Raw genomic sequence first — 20,373 nt, 5'->3', positions numbered from 1 at the left:
GGTGCACTCTCCAGGCCTCACACGGTGAGCGGGGAGGGCAGCAGCAGAGCTGTGGAAAGCACCAGCAGGGCGCTCCGGGGACTAGCCTTCACAGCGCCCCTGGAGGCTCCTGCAGTCCACAGAGGGGGAACAGACAGCTCAGGGGCCCTCAGGGCCAGCACATCTGGGAGCCGAGAGTCAGACAGCCCAGCTCAGGTCCAGACTCCGTCCCAGCTGTGTGACCCAGGGACCATCGCTTTCCCTCTCTGAGCTCTAGCTTCCCATCTGTGGTTAAAATGGGGATGGTGACACCCCACTGGCCCCCTCCATCCCGGCCTGTCCTTAACCCCCAGGCCAGCACTACAGGGAGTAAGTGTGAGGATCAAGACAGCCACAGAGCCGTGAGCGCGACCTGAGGCAGGGGCTTCATCGACCTCAGAGCCCCCGCCTGCCTCTGTGAACTAAATACAACCGTGTCATGTACGGATGCTGCTCTGGACAGCATCCGGCTGAGCGCCGCCACGCAGACCTGCTGAGAGTCATGCTGCCCTCACGAAGCTCCTGGGGAAGAGTCATTTCTGTGGCCAGGATGAAGGTGGTGGGTAACGAAGATAATGACCATGACGACAACGGAGGCTGCCATCTCTGTGTGCTTCTGACGCACCCGGCACGTGTCCCGGGCTTTACCTGCGCCTCCCCATCAACCCTTAACACCACCTACGAGGCAACTGGCATCACTGTCCCCTTTTCGTTGGGAAAACTTGAGGCTCAGAGAGATGACACAAGTGAGTGCACAGCCAAGTCCTGGACCTGGGCCCCCACCCTAGTCCAGGCCCAGCAGGGCAGGGAGGGGCTGCACCCCCAGCCTGGGCATCCGGAGGGCTCACCGGCAGAAAGTGCCCCACCCAAGCAAGCCCTCCTCAGGCCTCAGTTTCTTCACCTGTGAATGGGGATGGAAAGGCCCAGCTCCACCCGGGGGGCATCAGGGGAATGTGGCACAGGTGGGGGAGGGGGCACCAGTTCCAAACGGAGCCGAAGCGGCTGTGAGGTAAGTCGGGGCGCGGGGGCGGGAGGCGAGAGAAAGAGACAGATCTCTCAGGCTCAGCTCAGGCGTTGTGATATTTTTCCCCAGGTTATATTTTTAGATGGACTACTTTCTCTCCCCTCCCCCTGCCTCAGTAGGAGGAGGAACACAGAAATAGCCGGGCGTGCGTGTCTGAGCTGGGCTATATATAGTGGGCCTGGAGCAGGAGCGGGCAGTGGGGAGGGAGGCCCCTTCCTCTTAGACCCAGGCCCCAGGGTCCGCTCAACTCTGCCGCTTCCTCCAGGCACCCCCATCCCAGCACACACCTGTGCACACACAAGCACACATACAGACGCACACGTGACTGAAGGCTGTCTGCATCCACTCAGCATCAGGGGTTTTTGAGAGGGCTCTAGAGCAACCTTAGGGGCCTGAATTGGGCAGGGAGGGTGGCGTGAGCCAGGCCAGGAGATGACTTCACAGGACCTGACGGCCATGACTCTGTCAGCCTCGGTTTGCTGGTCTGCAAAGGTGGGGACTTATCAGGTCTGTGGGCCCTTTACCACTTCAGAAGACACAACTAACGTGGGACACATCCCCCCAGCTGCACCCGTCTGAGTCCCCGTCGTTGAGATAAGGGAACTGTGCTGGCATCAGCCAGGGTCACCAACAAGCCTGCAGTGGCAGAGGCACTTTCTAGCTTCAGCCTCACCTCTCCGGGCTCAGTTTCCTCATCGGTGAAGTGGGGATGAGGCAGCACCCACTTCATGAGCTACGGTGAGGACTGAGTGAGGGGAGGCACATTAAGTGTCTACTGTGGGCTTCCATAACTAGGGAGAGGGCCACGAGCCCCCAGGGCAGTAAGTGCCTCAGTCTCCCGACTGCCTCCCTTGGCCACAGCCCACCACTAGGCCGGGCTCCGGCCTCACGGCCAGGGCCTGAGCCAAGTCCTCCCCTCAGTCCACCCTGCAGGCATCCAAGGAAAAGCCCACAGGCAGATCACCCACACCCAGCCCAGGGCAGGTATCAGCAACTGCTTCCCAGACAGCGGGTGGGCCCTGGCAGGGTCCTGAGATGAAGACCTGGCCTCCTCCCAGGCCTCCCAGTGCTGGTCACACTAGCTGTGCTGAAGGATCAGAGTGGAAGGACCTAATCCCCAGATCCAGCCTCTCCTGATGGTGGGGCTCCCTTCTGGGTGTCCAAGCCCAGTCCAGAGGCAGGTCTACAGAGGCTCTGCCGACTTCCTGCCCCAGGATGAGAAGCCCTGAATGGGGAATTCAGCCGTGGAGGTTGAGGGTTTCAGTTTCCCTGTCAGTACTTATTCTCCACAGAGGGATTTAAATCCATCATCTAGGGTGGGCGAGGTGGCTCATGCCTACAATCCCAACACTTTGGGAGGCCAACGCAGGAGGATCACTTGAGCCCAGGAGTTTGAGACCAGCCTGGGCAACATATCGAGACCCTGTCTCTACCAAAAAGAAAACAAAGTTAGCCAGGCATGGTGGCATGCACCCAGCTACTGTAGCATCCAACGACTGGGGAGGCTGAGGTAGGAGGATTGCTTGAACCCAGGAGGTGGAGGCTGCAGTGAGCTATGATCACACCACTGCACTCCAGCCTGGGCAACAGAGCGAGACACTGTCTCTAAATAAATAAACAAATAATCATTTTGTTTAACCCTCACAACTTCCCATGAAAAAGGTACAATGTTTATTTTGCAGATGGAGAAGCAGAGGCCCAGGGTGGGGAAAAGGCTTGCCTGGCTCATGCCGAAAGCGACAGGCAGCTCCCGTGGGAGGCACAGCCTGCATCTGCCAGACCTGGGAAAGCCACAATGTGAGCCTGGAAGGCGGACTCCTGTGTTGAACAACCGGCTTGGAAAATTCCTGAACATCCGTCAATGGACTTGAGAGAGAGCTGATCTGAGCTGGCTCCAGCACAGCACGTCCAGGGAGCATACGGGGAGTGGCCGCCCCACCCCTACTCCTGCGTCCATCCCTGGCCATTGAGTTTTTGAGCCTAAGTGCAAAACTTCATTTTCCCGGCTGCAGAGTTCTCTGGTTGGTAGGTTTTAGCTCAGAGCTTCCGCCAGCCGAGCATGCATGGTGAGAACTGCTCTCACCGGCAAATGTGAGACTCAGCACCTTCATCTAGTCACTGGAAGATTAGGGCAGGAGAAGGCCACAGCCCTAGGTGCCCCACTGAGACCTTTTTCTCCCCAGACCAGTGTCCAGTGTTGACCCTTGGCGCTGCTGGCTCTGCACAAGTCCTCCTGAGTGAACTGAGCACCTGTGTCTCCGCCCCGTCTCATGGAGTTCCTGGCCTCACCCGAAGGCCGCCAAAGCACTGGACATGGTGGGGAAGAAGCCTGTATCCCTGCAGTGGGCTGCCTACCCTGCAGGCAGCTCCATCCTGCCTGACCTGGCCTGGGTACAGCAAGGCCCAAAGACCAGAGGAGGAAGGTCTCAGGGCCAGAGCAACAGCTGTCACCAGGAGGAAGGGGCACGGGGCCTGTTCTCATTAGGGCGCACGGATATACAGACCCTGCGCAAGAAAGAATGAGCTTGCAGTGCTGTGGCCGCTGTTCCAGATTTCCACATGCAAAACAAATGAAATTGGACTCTTAACCTTACACCGTGTACAAAAATTAACTCCAAATGGACAGAAGACCTAAGCACAAAGCCTGGAACCATACCACTCCTAAAATAAAACGGGGGAGAAGCTTCACGACATTGGATTTGGCAATGATTTCTTGGGCATGACACCAAAAACACAGGCAACAAAAGCAAAAATAGACAAACGGGACTACATCAAACTTCAGACCTTCTGCTTAACAAAGGAAGCAATCAACAGGGTGAAAAGGCAGCCTCCGGAGCGGGAGGACACGCTGGGAACCCGTGTATCTGAAAGGGGTTAATACCTAGGATACATTAAAAAAACTTCTACACCTCAACAACAGAAATAATCCAATCAAAAATGGGCAAAGGACTTGAATAGGCATTTCTCAAAAGAAAATACACAAATGGCCAAAAAGGCAGATGGGAAGACGTTCGGCATCACTAATCGTCAGGGAAATGCAAAGCGAAGCCGCAACGAGGTCTCGCCTCACCTCAGACGGGACGGTCGCCACTGAGGGAAAGAGAAGGCTCGGCAAGGACGTGGAGAAACCAGAACATCTCTGTACTGCTAGCGGGAATGTGACATGGTGCAGCCACTAAATTCATTGTGAAAATTAAAAATAGCATTAGCATACGATCCAGCAATCCCACTTTCGGGTGTGTGTATGTGTGTGAGTGTGTGTACATATATACGTATCATAAATGAAAACAGGATCTCCAAGAGGTATGTGCACACTCATGCTCATTGCAGCATTATTCACAACAGCCAAGAGATGGAAACGGCCCAACTGTCTGCCAGCAGATGCACAGGTAAACAAAATGTGGTGGATACAGATGACGGACTATTTTTCAGCCTTAGAAAAGGAAGGAAACGCTGTCACATGCCACAGTATGGATGAACATGGAGGACGTTATGCTGCTTGGAATAAGCCAGTCACGAAAAGACACAAACACATGGTTTCCTGGTGGGAGGAGTCTACGCTGGTCAAACGCTCAGAAAGCAGCAGGGAGGCTGCCAGGGGCTGGGGGCAGAGGCAGAGGAGCAGTTGCCGTCCAGAGGAATTTTGATCATGCAAGACGGAAAGGAATCGGGGGTATAGTAAGGAGCACGGAGCTCACACTACAGTCCCGGGCACTTACACGCGGCTAAGATGACACATCTTACATGTTTTATACCGTAATTTTAAAAAAAGAAAAGGAAAGAATAGCTTCATCCCCATGATGCAGATGAGGAAACCAGCACTCAGAGAGGTAAAGTAATTTCCCCAAGGTCACACAGCTGGCAGGTGGCATGCGGATTCAAAGCCCTTTCGCCTGGCTCCCGGGGATGCTGCACATTTCCTTTGAGAAAATGTCCAGGGCTGACACGTGGGCACCCCACAAAGGCTTCTGGAGGAGGCAAGTCTTAATCATGCATCCTGAAACAGGATTAACAGCTTTGCAGCACACTGAAGGGCTGTCCCTGGGAGAAGAGGAGGAATCCCCTCTTATCAGGCCTCTTCTGAGAGTCCCATGTCAGGGCCGTGTCTCCTCCCCTAGTCCAGGCCTCTTCCCTGACAGCCTGCCTGGCAGAGATGGCCCCTGGCTGCCCTCAGCCTCTTGGCCCGGCAGCTGTGGCGGTGATCGATCCTGCCCAGGTGCAGGCATTTCAGGCAGCTGCCTCTCCCGCTGCCTGGCAGTGTGATTAATGCCCACCCTGCTAGGAGCCCACTCATCATGGACATGCCACATGCCCACCAGCTCGAGGCAAGTGGGTTGCACCAGCATCTGTTGAGTCCTAGCCCCCAGAGCTCACCCAGTTCCCGGCCAGGCCAGAGACCAAAGCCTCACTTGTCTCAGCTGCTGAGGGCTGGGGGCTAGGGGCTAGGGGCTGGGGGCTGAGGGCTGGGGGCTGAGGGCTGGAGACTAGGGGCTGGGGGCTCAGGGCTTGGGGCTCAGGGCTAGGGGCTGGGGGCTGAGGGCTGGGGGCTGGGGGCTGGGGGCTGGGGGCTGAGGGCTGGAGACTAGGGGCTGGGGGCTCAGGGCTTGGGGCTCGGGGCTAGGGGCTAGGGGCTGAGGGCTGGGGGCTCAGGGCTCGGGGCTAGGGGCTGGGGGCTGGGGGTGGAGGGCTGGGGGCTGGGGGCTCGGAGCTGGGGCTGAGGGCTGGGAGTGGGTGCCACGCACAGAGGCCACACCTGGAAGAGGGTTTTCTGAGGCCCTCACAGCCTCACTCCTACCTTCTCCCCACAGCCTCCAGGCAGCTCCAGCTCCAGCTGGGGGATCGGATGGAGCTAATGGGAACCCCACCCCGTCCACTTCCTCCCAGCTGTGTGACCTCAGGCAGGCCTCCTGGTCTCTGGGCCGCTGTCGTCTGCAGTGTGGGCATCACACTTCTCCCTCACCTGCCTTTAGGAGGAGCCACAAAGACAAATGCTTGGAATATAGTCCAGACTGCCTGGGTCCAAATTCCTACTCTGCCACCTAAGGACGGAGTACTTTTGGGCAAGTTTCTCATCCTCTGTCTACGCCTCAGTTCCTTCTGCAAAAACAGCTCATGGGTTGTAGTTAAGATTAAATAAGTAACTATTTGTAACATGCTTAGCACAGCGCCTGGCACACAGCAGGCACTGAGGGAACAGACCCAGTCATTACTCTGGGTCTGCTGATGCTGTCCTATCTCACAGAGCTGTTTTGAGGTCTGGGCTTGGCCAAGTATATGCAACGTACTCTGCAAAGTGGAAAACCCACTCTCTGTAATGGCTGAGTGTCCGTTCTCTTTAACCCTCCTTCCCTGCAAGGTTTATGGCATCCACATCCACCCAAGAGCCCAGCTGGCACTGCAGGTGTGGGGGGCGGCCAGCACTGGGAGGGAAGCTGGGAAGACTCCACTCTGCCTTTGGACAGCTCGGTGCCAGTGGGGAGATGATGGAGGCACATCCAGGTCAGCGAGCACTTGCAGAGTTGGGCTAGGGAAGGGGGTACCAAGGAGCCCCAAGGGCTAAGCTAGGCTCAGGATAAGAGATCAGAGGCCAGGTGCAGGGAGGTGCAGCCAACGCTCAGCCAACGAGGAGACACTGAGGGTTCTTGAGGAGGAGAGCAGAGCAAGCAGAGCTGGTCCCAGGCCCAGGCCTGCAGACGTGCAGACCCAGCTAGACAGGAGAATCCAGAGCTGCGAGGGCTGGGAGCTGGTGGCAGAGCAGGACAAGCATCAGGGGCTGTGGCCCAGTGCCTACCCCACCCTCCCGGCCCAGTGGTCCTTGCCCTGGGCCCCAGATCACTCTGTGCAGGAAGAGGATCTCCCTGCCTGGAGCTGGCCAGCCCTCCCACCCAGGCCAGGCATCTGACCTTCACTCTCCACCCTCTGAGCTGCTGTGGGCTGCAGAGACGTCTGGAAAGATATGGCTCCCGCTCCTCCAGGAAACCTACTCCTTCTCAGGGACCCCATGCTGTTGTGCTCCTGTGGACAGCACAATTCTCATAACTGATAGTTCCCTTTTCATTCTGACTACCAGGAATCAGAACCAACTATTCAGCCCGAGATTGGACCCCACGTGTCCATGTCCCAGTGCTCCCCAAGCTTTCTTCCCCGTCGCATCCAATTTCCCCTGCCTTGGGTTGTCTACCTTGGTATCACAATAATGCTTAGCTCCCACAAATACTTATTGGAATAAGGTAGGTATAGTATAAAAATAGTTCATGTGCAAAATGGCAAATCCCTTCCGTCCCCTCCACACTCACCTGCTCCCCAGGGAATGAAACACTCAGAGGTCCAGGGTTGGGAGTGTGGTGGGGGGAGTAGTGGGAGGCGGAAGCAGGCCCCAGCACTGTCCCTCTTGGCTCTGGCATCTAGTTGCACGTCGGAGCCAGGAAGGCCCTACTCTCACCCTAGAATGTCCTACAGCCCTGCTGATAACATTGACGACGTCGACTCGAATGTACTGGGTGCCTACTGCATGCCAGTGTCATTCCGAGCGCGGTACCTGAATGTGCCATTACCCCCTAACGGCCTTGTGATATGAGTTCTGCTATCATTTTCCCTGTACCCGATGCGAAAACTGAGGACCAGAGAGCTTACGTAACATGTCTAAGGCCACAGAGCTGGTACAGAACTGGAGCTAGGGCTCATGCCATGCTGCCTGATGCCACAAACCAGGTTCTTAGTAGCTACCCATCCTGCCTCAGGGACTCGGGTGGTGCACATGACTTTCTGAGACTGAGACTGTCCGGCGCCTGCCCCCTACCCATCCGTGCTGGGGTTGCCCCTGCCTCCCCATCCCTCTATATCCAGACTAGTCCAGGCTCTCCTTTTCTCACCAGCCACACAGGCAGGCATCAGTCCTGGGCCACCGCACCAATGTGGGGGGCGAGAGATGCAGGCAGAGGGCATCAGAAGACACTCTGGAGCAGCAGGGCAGGGGGAAGAAAGCCAGACTTTGGCATCAGAGTGGCTTGGGGGCCCTCTTGAGCCTCAGTTTCCACAACTGTAACATGGGAACAGGAAGGACCTGCAGGCAGGTTTAGCTGAGAGGAGGTGTGTACTATGCCTCCCTCAGGCCTGGACACAGAAGGGCTGGTAAATGGCAGCTGGGGCAGGGTCCTGGCTCCTCAGAGCCTTGAGAGGCTGTCCTGGGACTGCCCACTGAGAAAAACCAGAGCTGGGTCCCCCAGGACCTTCCACCACCATTAGGGTCAGAATCCTGCCCCACAACTGCCTAGCTATGTGGCCCTGGGTGAGTCACTCCACCCCTCTGGCCTTGGATAACAGAAGAATGATGTTTACTCATGCTTGGCATACAATGTTTTAGCCGAGAATTATTTTTATTATCCAGGGGTACCTTCCAGCCCCCTGGACCCCCCTCTCCATCCTGGCAGGCAGGCTGGGGTGGGGGCAGAGTCATGGGAGGCACATGTGCGGGAGAACAGGCTGGGCCCAGACACCAGGCTCCAATGTAGAAGCCGCCCCCAGGTGCCAATACTGTAGGAGGTGGCAGAGAGCCGCCCCACTGCCCTAGTTTCCCCAAGAGCTTCCTTGCTGACGCGGGGAGAGACTCAGCACACAAATGCACATGCACACACATGCACATCCAGGCCCACGTGTGCCCCATGCCCAGGACAGCCAGAGCCTGGCACTAGAGCCAGCGCTGCTCCTGGTGCCCTCAGCCCTTCCAGGGCACAGGACATGGGAAGGGGGATTCCATCCCACTCTGCCTCTTCTGCAACTTGGGTCAACTCAGCTTCCCTATGTGGGCCTCCATTTTTCATAGGGAAAGGCGGATAATGGCATCCCTCTCCTGCATGAGAACCACTGACTTTCCATGTGTGAAGAGCCTGTGCCAGTTCCTTCTCCTCGCTCTCCTCCCTGCCACCATCCCAACGTGCCAGGCCTCCCCGCCCAAGCCCAGCATTGCCACTGCTGCCTCTCTGTGCTCCATTAAAGCAGCCTCCTTATTACTCCAGGCCCAGAGATTGTATCCCTCTCTGCCACCTCCACCCTGGTGGCCGAGAGCTCCTGTCACTGAAGCAGGGACATGCTCTCTCCAACCGCACACCCAGGTCCCTCCTGTCCAGCACTACCCCAGCAGCCCTCAGTCACTGACACCCAGAGGGAGATGGCAGGGAAGAAGCTGGAGCCGCCTCCCCCGCCACAACCACAGCAGCCTGGATACAGGAACCCAAATGTCACCCAGTTCAGACTGAACTGGCTCTGCTGCCCACCCCACCAGCCGCCAACCCTGGCAGTGACAATCGCAACACCACTGACAGGCGCTCACCACATGCCAGGTCACGTGTAAAGCTTCTCGTGCCTCATCTCATCTAATCTTCCCAGCACGCCTATGAGGAAACAAGCGCTCTGCCCATTTTACAGATGAGGAGACTGATGCAGAGAAGCCATGAAGCCAAGTCTCGCTCAGGACTTGGGGTGTGCACTCTACGCTTTACTGCTGGGTCTACCCACAGCTCCTCAGAAACGCCCAGGACGGGGGCGCTGGCAGAAAGAGCAGCGGGGCCCCCCTTCTACGCTGGACTGAGGTGAAAACCAACAGCAGTGTTTGCAGCAGACACGTTCTGACCTTAAAGCTGAAAGTCCCCAAGTATAGGATGTTGTTTAGGGATTGGCCTAACACCCACCCCCAGGGTTCTGCTCCCGTTTTAGAAATGAGGGTAGCGGTAGCTTGGGTCTGCATCTCACGCCCACACAAAATGTCAGGCTGGTAAACTCTGGTGGTGAAGATGGTGTGGCAGGAGGTGCCCAGCAAATGCCCCCATCCAAGCAGGACCCTTTCCCCAGGCCAGCTGGGCTGTGCTGGCTGGACCGAGGTCCCTTCTGAAGTGGCCTTCATGCCTGCGGTCCTGATAGGCGGGTGTGAACCCCTGAGTGCTTGAGTGTGGCTTCCCCGGACGCACAGCCTCTGACCAGGGCTGGCCACACCCTGTGCCGGCCCAGCAGCACACAGAACCCGGTGGCTCCCCGCTCTGCACTGGGACAGATGCTGCTGTTGTAGCCATGGCTCCCGGGTTTGCATAACGCCTCCTTCCCGGTTCCCATGCCCCCCAGCACGCACATTAGGGCTCTGATCCAGCGCACAGGCTGCTTTTATTCCAAAGATTTCACAAGGCCATCCCACGAGTCAGAAATAATCGAAGGTGATCAGATGCTGCGTCCAGGTGTGCTGACTGACAGCCCTCCCCGCTGGCCGCGACCCGCCTCCTGGACTGGAGCCTGTCCCTTCCCAGCTCTTCCCCAAAAGGCATCCCTGCCACTGAAGCCTGTGTCTGCAGATCCCCGAATTGCCTGCCCACCCTCCTGCCTGTTTCCACACCCTCTGAGTGTGCAGTGGCCACCCCAGAGCTCCCCAGCCAGGTCGGCGTCCTCAGTGAACGCAGTGGAGCCGGCGCCCACTCAGCCACCCACGGGATGTTAGCTGAGGGCAGTTACTGTGGGGTAGCTGCTCAGAGGAGTCATACTCCAAGCAGAGGGAGCTGGCAGCGCCCAGGTGTGGAGGAGAGGGAAGAGAGCGTGTCCAGAAAAGATGGTTGTGCCCCAGAGACAGAACCCAAGAGACCAGCCCAGGGCTCCCTCTCACAATCTTGCTGGCTGTGGCACATCTTCATGGACGCAGCCTCCAGCAGCCACCCCCACGCCGTGACCCCTGGGGGCCTGGCGTGGCCTCTAACCTCAGCCCTCCTCCCAGGTGACCCACCACTGGGAGACACAGTATAGGGACATAGATGGGTAGACCCATGGGACCTGGAGTGGAGACCAAGGCCAAATCCTACCTCGCCACCTCGGCAAGGCAACAAATTGCTCCCTCTCATGGGTTGCTGTTCTAAGATTAATGAGCTAATTAAAGTATGAAGATGGTTTCTTGTACACTTAAAAAGAGGTGATCAACCATCACAAATTAATCACAATTAGCACCCCTCCTCCAGGCAGTCTGCCTGGATTAGGTCCCTCCAGGATCCCCAAGTTCAAGGCTGGCTGGTGCCTGGGCCAGGCACCCATACTCCCCAGGGCCCCAGTGGCTGCTCTCCAAGAGCACCCAGCACCCATAACCCTGACCCATCAGACCAGGGAGCCGCCTTCCTCCTTTCTCCTAAAAGCTCATTCCCAAACCTTCCCACCTGCTACCTCACCCAGTGACTCAACAGTGCCCCTCCCCAGGAACGTGGCTGGAGATGGGAAAGGGGTGGTAGAGAGAGGGCCGCTGCTCTGCACACACCCCTCGGCCCCGCTGCATCCGCCAACACAGACAGCGGCTGCTCAACTCACTCAAGCATCGGTTCAGGGCTCCAGGCTCAAGATCAGGTCTCCTTGGTGGGATACCTGCAGAGAGACAGCAGGGAAGAGGTGAGAGGATGGTCAGATTGGGGCCTGCAGACCTGTCCTGCAGTCAACCCCACCCAAGTCTCTGCCCAGCCTGGGCTTCTCGATGCTCTGGGCCAGATGGAGCAGGGGGAGACCTGGACCCTGCCCTCCGGAAGCCTGCAGGCTGCCTAAAAATGCCACATTCATTCCAGAGTCAAGACTTCACTTTCAGTAAAGCAAGCGCCTGGGCTACAGCAGGCTGGGATTCAGGCACCCGCAGTGCCCCGGGGGACACACAGACTAGAGTAGCAGTGCAGCCACCACCTATCCAAGCCTGCCTGCAGTGGAAGTCACAGTTCTCTGGCCCCTGGACACACAGGGAACCTCAAATCCTCCCTCCTGAGGCCACATGTGGCTCATGGTCCCAAGGAGCACAGAGGAGCTGACGGGAAGGGAGTACCCAGGGCCTCCTTCCCACATCTGCCTGAGGCCTTTACCTGGGCCCAGTCTCAGCTTTGTCACTGGCTCACCCTGCGACCCTCACCGTGCCTCCCATCAGTACAGGCAGGTGCATGCTGGGACTTGCGCAAACACAGACTGCTGGGCCCCACCCTAAGAGTTTCCAACAGTAGGTCCCGGCGGGTGGGGGCCTGAGGATCTGCATTCCCAGCAAGCTCCCAGGTGATGCTGATGCTGCCGGCTGGGGATCACACTTCGAGAACTGCTGGCCTTGAAGATGTGTCCAGCCTGGAAAGTGCGAAGCCCATACCCTCAAGGAGTTGACAGGCTAAATGAGAGGCTACGCACACACACACACACACACACACACACACACATGCGTGCACACACATCTGACTTGCAGTGGCCACGGGAGGAAATGTGGCTTTTTAACACTAAGGAGATCCATCAGGGGCGGGCTGTGGCTGGTGCAGTCACGGAAGGCTTCCTAAAGGAGGTGAAGACCTAAATGACGACCTTCGCATATTATAGTCTTATTATGCAAATAGCACACGAAAGCATTCTCTTTTTAAGAGGTTCAAACACAGTAGTCTGTACAGTAAGCACACTGTCTTTCCCAGTCACCTCTCCAGAGGTGCTGACTGCCATCCCTTTGGTGTGAAACTTCAACTGTGCATGTGTAGAGGTGCACACGGACGCGGGGGTATATGCCAGGGAGCACAGCCTCTGTGCTTGTGTGCACCTGCCCTCCTCACGTCACAGATGTTTAGGACCTTTCCCTGTCCATACAGAGCGATAACCACGCTTGTGCTCACCGAGCACTTACTGTGTGCCAGACACCGCGATGAGTGCTGTACCTCTTAACCCACCTAATCCTCTTAACAACTCCCTAAGTGGGTGCTGTTTTGATCCTCATTTTGTAGATGAGAAACTGAAGCGGGCCAGGCATGGTGGCGCACATGTGTAATCCCAGCACTTTGGGAGGCTGAAGTGGGAGGATCGCTTGAGCCCAGGAGTTCAAGACCAGCCTGGGCAACATAGCAAGACCCTATCTCTGCCAAAAAAAAAAAAAAAAAAAAGAATTAAAAAAATTAGCTGGGTATGATGGTGTGCACCTGTGGTCCCAAGTTACTCAAGAGGCTAAGGCAGGAGGATCACTTGAGCCCAGGAGGTGGAGTCTACAGCGAGCTATGATCATGCCACTGCACTCCAGCCTGGGTGACAGAATAAGATTCTATCTCTAAAAAAAGAAAAAGCAAAATAAAGAAAGGAAAACTGAAGTCCAGAGTAGAGTGGTGACCAGTAAGCCAACCGAGCGTGCAGCCGGGGCACGGTGGAGCCAAAGTTTGGACCCGGGCTGTCAAGCTCCAGCATGTTCTCCTAACAGACAGTCACAGTTGAGCTCTCGTGGCATGCCACGTGGGGTGTCCCCTCGCCTGTTTAACCAGACCCCCAAGGATGAGTAAAGCAGGGGCCTGGGCTACAGCAGGCTGGGATTCAGGCACCCGCCCCACCCTGGGGGACACACAGACTGGGAGTGCAGCCGCCACCTATCCAAGCCTGTCTGCAGTGGAAGTCACAGTTCTCCGGCCCCTGGACACACAGGGAACCTCAAATCCTCCCTCCTGAGATCACACGTGGCTCATGGGTTTCCAGTTTTTTATTTCAAACATAGCTGGAAAAAACACCTTGTCTCACTGCACACATGTGCAAGTATTTCTCTGGGTGCATTCCTAAAGGGCAGATCAAAAGGTATAGACGTTTTACATGTAGATACTTGCTGCCAAGTTGACCTTCAAAACACATCTGTACTGATCCATTTCCCCATGTGAGCCCTGCTTCAGAACCGTTCCCGCTTACTCGGCAACTGCTGTGCATCAGATCCAGTCACATCTGGGTTGTCACCTCCATTCTGCAGAAAAGCAAACTGGCTCAGAGAGGTTACGCTGCCTGCCCAAAGAGCACAGCAATTTGCCTCAATATTATAAAAGAGAAGAGCGAGGAGGGAAGAAAGGAGGAAGGGAGGAAGGGAAGGAAGGACGGAAAGGAAGAGGGAGGGAGGGAGGGAGGGAAACTGCTTGGCCTCACATCCCTGCCATTTTTCTGCTTCCCTTTAATAGCAAAACTCAAGAACTGTCTCGACTGTCTCCACGCCCTCACTTCGGGTTCCCTCTCCAGTTGGGCATCTGTCCCGACCACTCCACAAAACTGCTCTTATCAAGGTCCCCAGAAACCTCAGTTTTGCCAAGTCCAATAGTCATTCTCGGTCCCGCACGGTCCCTGCGCTCGCAGCAGCATCTGACATGGCTGACTGCTTCCTTCATCAGGAGACGTTTTATCTCCAAGTTTCCAGGACTTGGCCTCACCTGGGTGTCCTCTACACATCCCTCCCCTGTTACCTAACTTCCCCCCAAGCATCTGAGGCCCCAGGACTCTCCAGGGCCCCCTCCCCATCCCATCCCAGCTGCACACTCCTTAGCTTTCACCCCCTGCTGTGCCACCAGCTTCAGCTCCCTCCTGAGCACCAGCTCGTGTTCAGAGGCCTCTGTCATCTCTGCTTGCTCATCTAACCCACCTGCCCAAAACAGAACTCTTCATTTTCATCCCCAAATTACATCTCCCTCCACCTCGACTTCTCTCTCTCTCCCTTGACCCACACCCAAGCCATCAACACACCCTGTCAGGTCTACCCCAGAACACATCCAGAACCTGACTGCTTCTCCGCACCGTCCCCTGGCTCCTCTGCCCGCCCTGGCCAGCTCTTGCCTGAATTACTGAAACAGCCTCCACCCTCACTCAGCTCTTTGCCTCCACCCCAGCCCCAAACTATCACAGCAGCACGATGGCGGTGAGAATCAGGCCCGCAGCTACCCTGCCATAAGCCCGTGGCACACACTCAAGTCCAAACTCTCTCCAAAGCCTCCGAGGCCCTGCCCACCTCTCAGAAATCATCTTCCACCACAATCGGCCTCCCTCCCACACTGGCCAGTCTCAGGGTCTTCACCCTTCCTGCTCCTTCTGCTGACGGTTCTTCCCCAGGCCTTTTTTACCATCCCATCCAAACGAGCCCTCTCACCATCCCAGGCACCCTAGGGAAGATGCCCACCATGTACCCCAGTCTCTCACAACTTTCTTAGCATTTCCCCGGCCTGACATTATCTTGCCTGTTTATGTGTGGCCTTGTTTCTTGTGTGCCTCATCACAACATGAACTCCATAAGGCAGGAGGGGCCCACAGCCACCTCTGGATTCACCTCTGTACTATGTGCAGTGCTTGGCACCCAGGAGACAGTTGATACATACTTGCTGAAGGAAAGGAGGAAGGAAGGAAGGAAGGAGGCACAGCCAGCTCTACCAGACTCCAAAGCCTGTGATCTTACTCCCTACACGAACTGCCTCCCATACGAAGAAGCAGGCGGGAGCCAGAGGGCACACCCAGCGGGCAAGACACGCCGCAAAGGCAGGGAGGTGGGATTGAGGCTGAGGCCTGAACTGGAGCAGCAGCGCACGCTGGACAGCAGTGGGGCCCCGGCCTCCCTGGGATGCCAGGCCCAGCAGCCTCAACCCCAGGGGGTCTGGGGCTCTCACACCTGCCAACCTGTCCCATTCAGGAGGGAGCCTTGGGGGCGGCTGGCAGCTGAGCATGACTGGCCGGGGGCCAGGACGCCTGCCAACAGCTGGCGCCGCTGCCAGGAAGCCCAGTAATTGTGTTCGAGGCAGAAATTGGTCCAGGGAGTTTTTTCCTTTCGCCTCCCATTTTCTTTCTCTTCCCTTCCCCCCTTGGAGCTGCAAGACTCAGAAGATTGATCTTTGCCTGAAACGGAGGAGATAACTCGATATAATGAACTCCACTGTCCCTCTTGCTGTTTGGAGCTTTTAAAAAATTTAAAAGGGCTGGGGACAAAAAAGCTAGTCCTCGGGGGCCTCTGGGGCTGCTTCCCTCCCTCAGAAGTCCCTGGCCCTGCTCCTGTGCCCCTCTCCAGCTCCCCATCTCCCCTCTTCCCCCTTCTTTTTCCCTTGGGATGCCTTGATGGAACAAAGGTTAAAAATATCCCCTTTCTCTTGCAGGCTTTAAAAATAATCTTGGTGAGGTCAGGGCTGGGTCCACCAATCACCCTGCCCCGCCTGGCCCCCACCACTGTGACTGCCCCCCTCTCAAGAGTCACCAGCCAGCCTGGGGGTGACAAGTGGACCCAGTCCACCTATTCTCAAAGCATTTCAGAAGGGGAGCAGGAGGCCCAGCCCACCCACTGAGGTGCTGCCAGAGACAGCTTTTGTTCCTGCAAGTGGCTCTTTAAAGAGCCACCTAATGACACACAAAGGCAGCATAGCGCTGGCTAGGACCGAGGCACTGCCCCCGCTCCCTGGAGGTCTATGCCTCCCGCCGCCACCCGTCAGCCAGCAGCCCCTCCAGCCAGCTGCTCCTGGGCTCTGTGCCCTGCACACATTCACATATTCAGTCAGTGTGTATGGAGCGTCTATCCTGTGCCAGGCACTGGGTTGAGAGCATGGGACCCAGGGGACCACCAAACCCTTCCGATTCCTGCCCTCAATGGTTGTAAAGCCTGGTGGCAGAGGCAGTCATTAATCAATGGCCACACTTGGGCGGGAGGCACATTGGGATGAGGGCTTTAAAGGAAAGGCCATGGAGCCCTGAGAGTATGGACAGTGTGGTCAGGGAGGGCTTCCCCGAGGAAGTGTCCTTGGACAGTGTGGTCAGGGAGGGCTTCCCTGAGGAAGTGTCCTTGGAGCAGAGGTCTGAAAAACAAGTATGAGACCTCCAGGCAGAGGGTGTAGGTGGAGGGCTCCAGGCATTACGGGGAGCGGGGGTCTGCATCCAGGATCACACCATCCAATTAGAGCCTCTCCCCTGGTGCTCTGCCGCCGGCAGAGAGAGGCCAGGTCCCTAAATTACTTGCCTAGCATTCAAGGCCTTTCCTAGCCTGATGTCCTCCCCCAGCACCCTCTTGTCTCCAGCCTCTCCGCCCAAGATGCAGCACAAATGTCGCCTCAGTGGCCCACGCTTGTGCTCCTCTCCACCCGGCACAGACCCTGCCGGCCCGCTACAGGATGTTACAGGCTCACTGCCCACGCGGGTCATGCTGTGGGGCCTCTGCACACCTGGTGCCCCACTGACAGCCAAGGGTATGTGTCGAGCGGAAGAGAGCAACCGGAAACAGCCTCTGGGTCAGTGAGGGCTGCAGGCATCAGGGAGAGCTTCCTAGAGGGGCAGGCGGGACTTTGAATACACGAGGATTTGGACAGTAGGGTGGGCAGTCCAGGGAAGCAGGGATAGAGACTTAGAAAAGAGGTGGGCACCCGAAGACTGAGGCTGGCCCAAGCAGATCTCTAACCTTCATCCCCCAAAAAGGCAAGAAGGAGAAAGAGAAGCTGAGGCTCCAAGAAGGCAGTGCTTCCGCCGAGCTCTGCGGCCGGGCGACAGCGGCAGGCGGGATGCTGTCCGAGGCGGCAGCACCTCCCTCCTGTTCCTACACAGTCATCGTCCACACACATTCATCTCCTGGGGCTCAGGCACTCCCAGCCCCCAGCCCCCAACCCTGCCCTCGCCCCAGAAGAGCTCAGACACCATACCATGTGGCCAAGGAAGGGAACCAAGAGCCTGGAGGAGGAGCCCAAACCTGGGCTAGGGGGCAAGAGACACCTGAAGTGCTTCTCCAGGAAGGAGACATTGGCTGGGCTGGCACTCTCAGCAGGGACCACCCTGCAAAAAGCCCCAGAGGTACCCCCTCTAGACTGGCTTCTTTGCCCTCTAGACTTCTGGTCTGGCTGAGCTCCTGGGAACACGAGTCAGCACCCCAAGCCTGAGCCTTTAAGGAAGCAACCCCTGCCCCACCCACGTTACACTGTCCTGAGAGGCTGGGAAACTCCTGGAACCTACCCTGACCAGTCTCAGGTTTTCTGTCCTCTGCCTTTGGGCCCTGAGGACTCCCTACCCCGGTCACCTTTACAGGATGCAGCAGAGGTCAGGGCTCTTGCCCAGGAAGGCCCCTGGCGGCCCGTCCCTGGGGTCCTCAGGAGCCTAGGCCCCAGCATCTCCAACAGCAGCCCTGGAAACAGGGCCCGGCCACCCAGGAGGAGCAGCCCACAGACCCCACAGACGATGCTGCGGCCAGCCACCCTCCCCAGGGGCGCCACTGCCAGAGAGAAACAAAACAGCTTGACCTTGTGGTTCCGCAGACAAGTAGCTTCCCGCCTCAGCTTCCCCAGTGCAGTCCCCTGAGGCTGCGGGCTCTGCGGGCATCAGGTCTGGCTGGAGATAAAGGAAGCTTCGTGCAACCATCCCTGCCTTGCTTCTGAGGGCCGAAGAGGCCCTGGTCCCCATACGCACCCAGAAAGCCTTGTCTAGAATGTTCTCTCCTAGAATGTCCAAACACGAGGCTTCCCAAGACCTCAGCTAAAATCAGAGAGGAGGAGGCCAAGAGGAAGCCTGGGTTCAGATAGAGGAAGAGAGATGGGCAGGGGGAGGGGCAGAGGGGGACTTGGGCTGTCCACAATGGGCAGCGCCTCCAATGCCAGGCAAAGGGGCTGAGCATCACTCTCTGCACCCAGAAGCTCCACGGACCCATCCAAGCACAGTGGGGCCTTCTGCCAGGCACTGGTAAGACAAGAGGCTGGGCAGAGGGGCTGCTCCCAGGGAGCTGATGGACCTGGTGGAGCCCCACAAGCCTAGCTCAGGCTGGGCGAGAGAAGCTGCCGGGGACGTGTGGAGCAGAGCGTCCTCTCCAAAGCCTCTGAAGGTGAGAAGGCCCCGGCTGGCCCCACCCCAGCTTGCAGGCCAGCCCAGCCAGAGCTCCTCCCTGGCCCTCCTCCCCACAGCCTCTGGGAGGCAGAGGCACCATGAACAGGGCCTCACAGAGCCACCTGACGGCCACACTTCCTGAACATTTCCAGGTGCCACAGATCAGTTCGCCTCCCTCCCAGCAGTTTACTGAGCTGCGTACCAGCGTCCCCTGTCCAGAGGCGAAACTAGGGCGCAGGGTTGGGATGACTCACCTAAGACACCTGTTGGAGGCAGAATTTGAACCCAGATGTGGGTGAATCCAGAGCTGTTAACCACAAGAGCCAGAGACAGGGGGATTCTGCCTCGTTCAGGATGTAGAAGCCACAAGAGAGCATCACTCCCGGGTAACGAGAAAAAGCTGGATATTCTGCAAAACCATAACTTTTCTTCAGCCTGCTGGAGAGCTGGTGTCACAAGGGGCAATCAGGGGAACCGAATTCCAAAGAGTAGTGCGCTGTCCAGGGAGAGTGGGAGCACGGCCAGCTTCACCTTTGGCAGAGACCGGAGGAGACAGCCTGCCAAAGCGGCGGGAGCGGTAAGAAGGAAACAGCTGGAGGGGAGGAATTCTCAGCAGCTAGGTGTGGGCCAGCCCTGGCAGTCCCAGGCTCAAGGAGTCTACCTTCACAGCTGGTCCACAATGCTCCAGGAAAGCTTGGGGTGGGGTGAGAGGATGGAGAGAACCCGCAGTGGTGCCAGTGCACAGAGCCCCCGGCCAAACGCCCAACCTCACCTTCTCAGAAATTGAGAAGAACCTGGTGAGGAAGGTGGGAGAGACGGGGTGACTGAAGGGTGGGGGCGGGAGAAGAGCCCTCCTGGGTTCCATGCTGCCTTGGCTCTGCTGACTACCCTGCCAGGAGGGCCTCACTGAGGAGTTGTGGGCAGCACCCTTCCCTCCTCGCTCCATCCACCTATGCCCACCTCCAGCACACCTTCACTGGGCGCCCACTCTGCTTGGCACAAGCACCCAGCATTCCCCACGGAAAGAAAACAGAGGAGACAGGGCTCCAGGGCCCACTATGTCCTCTGTGAAAGGACTTCTTTCCCCCATCGGGGGGAGTCAAGGGGCCAAGAGGGGCACAGACTCTTGAGGGGACAGTGTCAGAGCCCAGGCTTCCTGGCCTCAGGCCTGTGCCCTGTACCCTTCTTAAAGGGACAGACAGGCTCCAAAGACCCCCAGTGGAAAGAGGGTTGGCAGGTTTTGCCGCATCCCTCCTGAAGATGGAAGCTACGCTGGGCAGAGGAGGGAATGCTTTTGCTTTTCTCTCTTCTTTAAGAACCTTTAGACAGTCAAATTACATTGCAATATAAAAGCAGAGGCAAAGCATCGCGTTCAGGACTGGCTGGGGAGTTATTCTCGAGTTAACAAGCGAGCAGGGAGAACCCGGGAACGCGGGAGGGAGGCTGAGGGTTTGCCTCCTAGGGAGAGGCAGGCAGCTGGGTGGGCATCAAAAGGCTGAAGGGGGTGCTGCCGAAAGCCAGTGTGGGGGTGGAGGAGTCTTCCCAACCTGGAACAGAAGATGGAGGTGTGAGGGGCTCTCATGGTGAGCACCAGGAATCCTGGGAGCAAACGGGTAACCCTCCCGGCCTTTATTGATCCATCTAGCCAAGCCACAAGTATTTCTTGAGCACCTATCATATGCCAGGTCCTGAGGGTCCTCAGTGGATACGGAAGCGAGTGAAACAGACAAAATCCTGCCCTTAAGGAG

At 57.3% G+C, this 20,373-nt stretch overlaps 1 protein-coding gene across 7 annotated transcripts in view; it reads right to left on the bottom strand.

Annotated features, from left to right (window-relative positions):
• LINGO1 (leucine rich repeat and Ig domain containing 1) overlaps positions 1-20,373 on the bottom strand; it is a 213,344-nt gene that overhangs the window by 117,539 nt on the left and 75,432 nt on the right. For 3 of the 7 annotated variants that reach the window (XM_064382833.1, XM_021668247.2, XM_012457666.3), the window contains exon 3: positions 11,372-11,425. The exons of 2 other annotated variants lie outside the window; for them this stretch is intronic. The gene's annotated coding sequence lies outside the window, so the exon portion shown is untranslated. Of the gene's footprint in view, positions 1-5,837; positions 5,857-11,371; positions 11,426-18,879; positions 18,899-20,373 lie in introns of those variants that run through there. 2 more of the 7 variants (XM_012457669.2, XM_012457673.2) reach the window with 2 other exon arrangements.

This window comes from Aotus nancymaae, unplaced genomic scaffold, assembly GCF_030222135.1.
Source record: "Aotus nancymaae isolate 86718 unplaced genomic scaffold, 86718_ANA_hifiasm-v0.15.2.pri h1tg000003l, whole genome shotgun sequence".
NCBI lineage: Eukaryota > Metazoa > Chordata > Mammalia > Primates > Aotidae > Aotus > Aotus nancymaae.
Note: the sequence above shows the minus strand (reverse complement) of the source record. Positions and strands in the feature narration are given on the sequence as shown.